This window comes from Alexandromys fortis, unplaced genomic scaffold, assembly GCF_014885135.2.
Source record: "Alexandromys fortis isolate MF-2015 unplaced genomic scaffold, M_Fortis_MF-2015_v1.1 scaffold_63, whole genome shotgun sequence".
Lineage (NCBI taxonomy): Eukaryota > Metazoa > Chordata > Mammalia > Rodentia > Cricetidae > Alexandromys > Alexandromys fortis.
Genome location: NW_026067953.1, coordinates 7821891 through 7827890, shown reverse-complemented (window position 1 = coordinate 7827890; position 6000 = coordinate 7821891).

Here is a 6000-nt window from a genome sequence, read left to right as displayed (position 1 = left end):
CTGTCCTGGAACTAGCTCTTGTAGACCAGGCTGGTCTTGAACTCATAGAGATCTGCCTGCCTCTGCCTCCCGAGTGCTGGGATTAAAGGTGTTTGCCACCACCGCCCCGCCCCACTTTTTTATTATAAGATGGGAATGTTGTAATTGGCTGGCCTGGTCTGTCACAAGCTCTGCCCACTCCCAACCTCCTCCTTCCACCAAGAAAAGCAACCTCTGTCTCTCTGTCTCTCTTTTTCTGGAGAGGCAGCTTCTGCCTCTCTCTCTTCTCCACCCTCCTCTTTCCCCTTTCCTTTTCCCTGTCTGTTTAATTCAATTAATTTAAATTGAATATGTAATTCAATTAATATATATTTTTATTAAGCACCTACTATGTGATAGTAGTTACTATTTCAAGTTTGAAGGTTTAGAAAATAAATAGTTAAGTCCTTGCCGTCAAACAATCTAAATATTGGCTATTACCTCGAAAACTAACGAACTTAGTTATTCTCTTTAATTCTCTTTCTTTCTTCCTTTCTTTTTTTCTTTCTTTCTGTGCTGAGGATCAAACTCAGGGCTTCACACATTCACGGCAGCATTTTCCCAGCTGGCTATTTCTCCACTCCCTCCCTCCCTTTTACGTGTCTTTTTAATATTTATTTACTTATTATTTTGATTTTTATGTGCATTGGTGCTTTGCCAGCATGTATGTCTGTGTGAGGGAGTCAGATCCCATGGAGCTGGAGTTACAGACAGTTGTGAGCTGCCATGTGGAACAGAACCCGGGTCCTCTGGAAGAGCAGTCAGTCTCTTAACCACTGAACCACCTCTCCAACCCTTTCTTTTTAATTTTTAAGGCAGGGTCTTGTTCTAGGCTGTCCTGGAACTCAATTCAGGTTGGCCTCAAACATGTGGTAATTCCCTTCAGCCTTCCTATAGTTGGCATTACAGCTAGTTACCTCCACGTTAGATACTAAGATGGCAAAGCTGACTGAAGGCTAGATCAAGAAAGGCATATAGGTGATTTTAAGTTAACTGGCTCCAAACTGATGCTCTGAGGAGGGGTTGCCCTCATGACCATAGAAACCTCATGACCGAAAGCAGAAAGATATTTTCGGAACTGACGACTGCGTAGAGGCAAAGGCTGGAGCTGGGCCAGTTGTGAAATGGTAGGAAATGAAGTCACAAGAAGAACTTGGAATCATGGGATATTAGTACCACCCATTATTCCGGAGGGGTGCAGATAGTTTTACGTTGGAGATTGTGATATGAAGTTTTTGAAATAGTGGTGCTGGTGGCACAAGCATGTGGGTGTCACTGATGCCAATGAACACACTTTTTGAAATGGGTATAAACCAGGTGGTAGTGGCGTATGCCTTTAATCCCAGTACTTGGGAGGCAGAGGTGGGAGGATTTCAGTGAGTATGAGGCCAGCCTGATCTACAAAGCAAGTTCCAGGACAGCCAAGACTGTTATACAGAGAAAACCTATCTTGAAAAACAAAACAAAACAAAACAAATTGTGAACTGGGCAGCAGTAATGCATGACTTTAATTCCAGTACTCTGGAGGCAGAGGCAAGCTAATCTCTGAGTCTGAGGCCAGTCTGGTCTACATAGTGAGTTCTAGAACAGCCTGGGCTACACAAAGAAACCCTGTCTTAAAAATAATGTGTGTGTATGTGTGTGTGTGTGTGTGAGAGAGAGAGAGAGAGAGAGAGAGAGAGAGAGAGAGAGACAGAGACAGAGAGACAGAGAGACACAGAGAGACACAGAGAGAGAGACAGAGAGCAGATGCCAGCAGATTCCAGTTAGTCTTGCCTGAATGCACAAGGGCGTAGGACTGTTTACTGTAGCATGGGTAATCTACCAGGGGCCCTAACCCTGAGTGAAACCGACACAGAGACCAACAGAAAAGTAAAGAATAGAGGTTTATCTTGGTTTGTGACTTGGTTTCTGGTGAGGGCATTGTGCTATCTTGGGACATGGTGGAAGGGAAGAAGAGCTCATGCGGTATGAAGTGAAGCAAGAGAAAGCCGAGGAAGTCAAATTCTTGTGGCAATTTTCTCTAAAGATTACTAACCTCCTCCCACAAGAACCAGCCCACTCCTAAGAGAAGAGCATAACTTCCCATATTGCAGGTCTATAACTACATACCTCTTTCTTTTCTTTGCTTCTTCTTCTTCTTCTTCTTCTTCTTCTTCTTCTTCTTCTTCTTCTTCTTCTTCTTCTTCTTCTTCTTTCTTCTTCTTCTTCTTCTTCTTCTTTTGAGACAGGGTTTCTCTGTGTAGGCCTGGGTTCTAAACAACTTTTTCTTTTTTAAAAAAATTGTTTTTATTGTTTTCTCCATTCCCTTCTTCCCCTTCTACCCTCTACTGTGACCCCCATGCTCCCAATTTACTCAGGAGATCTTGTTTTTTTTCCTCCCTCTTGTTTAGATCCATGTATGTTCCTCTTAGGGTCCTCTTTGTTGTCTAGGTTCTCTGGGGTTGGTTCTGAACTTTTTTTTTTTTGGAACAGGGTCTCTCTGTAGCTTTGGAGACTATCCTGGAACTAGCTCTTGTAGACTAGGCTGGCCTTGGACTCACAGAGATCCTCCTGCCTCTACCTCCTGAGTGCTGGGATTTAAGGGGTTCTGAGCTTTTAAAGACCCGCATATCTAAGCATTGTCCCTTGAGGGTTAAAGCAGAGAACTGTGGTTGATGTTGCTAAGCCACAAATGCAGAAACTGGAGCTCAGTGAGCGACAAGGATTGTCTGAGGTTGCACAGCAGGAAGTCCTAGAGCTGGGATTGAGATCCCCGCAGTCGGGGCCCAGAGTTCACACCTTCACGCAACAAGTCAGACAGAATGAATGGCTAAATACCTGCATGAATGGGTGTGGTCAGCCCTCTCTCTGAATTGGTGGGTCTAAACAAGGAGGGGTGGTGCGCATGCGTGCATGTGTATAGACTGCCTCTCCTAGAGAGTTTTTGGTAGCATCTGTAAACATTTTTTGGTTTGTCACAACTTGGCGGAGGGGTGCTACCTGCACCAAATGACTAGCGGCTAGGCATGCTGGAAAGCATCCTTTAGTACACTGGACAGCTCTCCCCAAAGAATTGCATACCCCAAATGTCCATGGTGCTGGGCTAGGGAAAGGGCTCTCACCCTTACCCAGAGTTTTCATACTTTCCCCAGCTCCTGCTGCTGTATAATCTTTTGTTGCCTCTCTCTGTGTCAGTGGTTTTCAAAATGTGGGTCAAGACCCTTTTGTGGGTCGAACAATGCTTTCACAGGGGTGGAATATCAGATACTTACATTACGATTCCCAGCAGTAGTCTGTGAATTACAGGAATGATGTAGCAATGAAGGTGGTTTTGTGCTCGGGGGTCACCACAACGTGAGGAACTGTATTAAAGGGTCGCAGTCCTAGGAAGGTTGGGAACCACTGCTGTGTACTCCCAACTGTCCTGGAATCCGCTCTGTAGCAGACTGACCTAGAAACTACAGAGGTCCTCTTGCCTCTACTGTAAAACCCCAGTCTCTCATTCAGTCTCCCACTGTTTGATTGTCTTTCACAAAAGTTACTCTGGAATGATTCCGTGCTGGTGTCTCTGGGGAGCCAGGAGGCTGCCACACTCGGACGTTACCTTCTAACATCCTGTCTCACCAACCTCTGACCTGGAGCCACAACCAGGACTTTTCTGGCAGAAATTCTGCTGTGGTGGGTCCCATGCCTATGTATCTACCGGGATACATAAATCCTGAAGCCATTTCTGACAATTCTGAATCCTCTCAGCCTCAATGCCATAGTGCTTCCCCTCCTCCCCTGGGAACCAAGGACCTAACAGCTACACTTGCACGTACTCAGTTCCTGAACAATTACCCATGTACGTATGCTTTGATTCGGTCCCCTGGGAAATGGGGTCAAAATGACCTCTTACCTCATCTGATCTGGCAACAGCTCTCCAGCCAATTATTGGTAATAGCCGTTTTGAATAAGCCAATCACAACCTCCCTTGCTTCTATGGCCTTCTTCAAAAGTAGCCTGTGCCAGCTATTCGAGGTCTCTCAGCTTCCCGAATGCTGAGGGATCCTGTCATGACAGAATTAATAAAATCCTCATGCTTTTGCATCGGCTGTGGTGTATGAGGTGGTCTCTGGGGGTGACTCCTCCTCGGTGTTTGGATGTTAGAGTCCAACAGTGTCAGACTGCCTGGAGCCGGGTGTGTGTATATATATGTGTGTGTGCTCGTGCGTGCGCACACACTGTGTTGTTGTTTACTCGAGCCAGTGGTGCTTTCCTTTGGCTCAATACCGATCTTGTGCTGCTGTTCCAAGAGTGAGCGTCAGGGTGGTGGCAGTTCTCAAGGTCACAGATTCCTCCCTCCCTCCCTCCCTTCCTCCCTCCCTCCCTCCCTCCCTCCCTCCCTCCCTTCTTTCCTTCTTTCCTTCCTTCTCCTTTTCCACCCCTCTCTCTTTATTTTTGAAACTGGGTATCATTAAGTAGCCCAGGCTGACCTTGAACTCAAGGCAATCCCCCAGGCCTCAGTCTCCCTTGCATTGGGATTTACAGGTGTTCTCTGCCATACCAAGCTACCTTGTTTTCCTCATTAAAATTCTCAAGTTACACCCACTGCTCAAGGATCACCTAGCCTAAGTAGTGGCTAATGTTTAGGGGACACTTAGTTGATGCCGAGTATGGGGAAACCTCAGAACTGAGAGCTCACTCAAGTCCTGCAGCTTATAGTGGGCTTGGAACTGAAATCTAAATCCAGACACCTTGAAAGCAGAGCTCACCTGTGCTCCCACGCCTCTCTGATGTCACCTTGCAGGTCTCCTGGGCTGACCATCACCCTGGCAACCCCCAGAAGCTCCTCCCATTGGCTATCCACTGACAAGTACTACTCTTCTGGTCCACTCAGCTCAACTGTTGCTGAGGGAGCGCAAAGGGGCTGGACCAGACTCTTTGTCTAAACATATCAGGCTGCAGGTCACCACTTTCCGTTCATCATTAAGGCTTAAACAGTCCAAGTCCACCATTTATTGTGGGTGAAAGGGAGTGGGTAAGGATGCAACTTGGTATCTCCAACAGGACAGTCAGTTCCCAAGGAGAAGAAGCAAACTCCGATTTCTCTCAGTACTTCATTACAGGTGGCATTTAAAGGGGCCTGGTAAATACACTGAAGGAGATGAATGAGCTTCGCATATTCTTGGTGGAGGACCTGAAAGCGTGATTGGTCACGAGTTAGACTTGAAGCCCAAGGTCCCTTTCAAGCTTTGGACCTAGGCCAGAGAGCTGTGTGACAAAGGGTCGGTTGTTGCCTTCAAGTTGAAACCCTTACAGTCTATTCAAGGTTTCCTTGTTTGCAAAAATCACCAGAGATAATACTAAGCAGACAGGTGTGGCTATAATCTTATACATTTTTATTAATCAAGACAGGGAGTAGGTGTGAAGATTTACTGGGACAAACAAATAAAAAAACCAAAACACAAAGCCCAAAAAACTCAGGGCTAGGGAAACAGCTCAATTGGCAAAGTACATATTTTGCTTGTATGAGAATGTGAGTTTGATCTCCAGAACCCACATATTAAAAAAAAAAAAAAAGCCGGGTATGATGGGGCATGCTTGTAATCTGACTGTTAGGGAGGAGGACAAAGACTGACTCCTGGCGTTCACTGGCCAGCAGGCCGTCCCAGTCAGTAAGCTCCAGGCCAGATAAGATATCCTGCTTCAAAAGTGAAGGTAGATCTGGGCAAAGAGAAGCATGCTTTTAATCCCCACACTGGGAGGTAGAGGCATGAAGATCTCTCTGAGGTCAAAGCCAGCCTGGTCTACATATTGTGTTTTAGGACAGCCAGGACTAGAGAGCTCCTGTCTCAAAACACCAAACCAAAACACAAATAAACAAAAATAAGGTGAATGGGTCCTGAGGTTGACCTCTGACCTCTACATTCATATGCAAAGTGTGTATATGCACCTTCAGGTGTGTGTGTGTGTGTGTGTGTGTGTGTGTGTGTGAGAGAGAGAGAGAGCGAGCGAGCG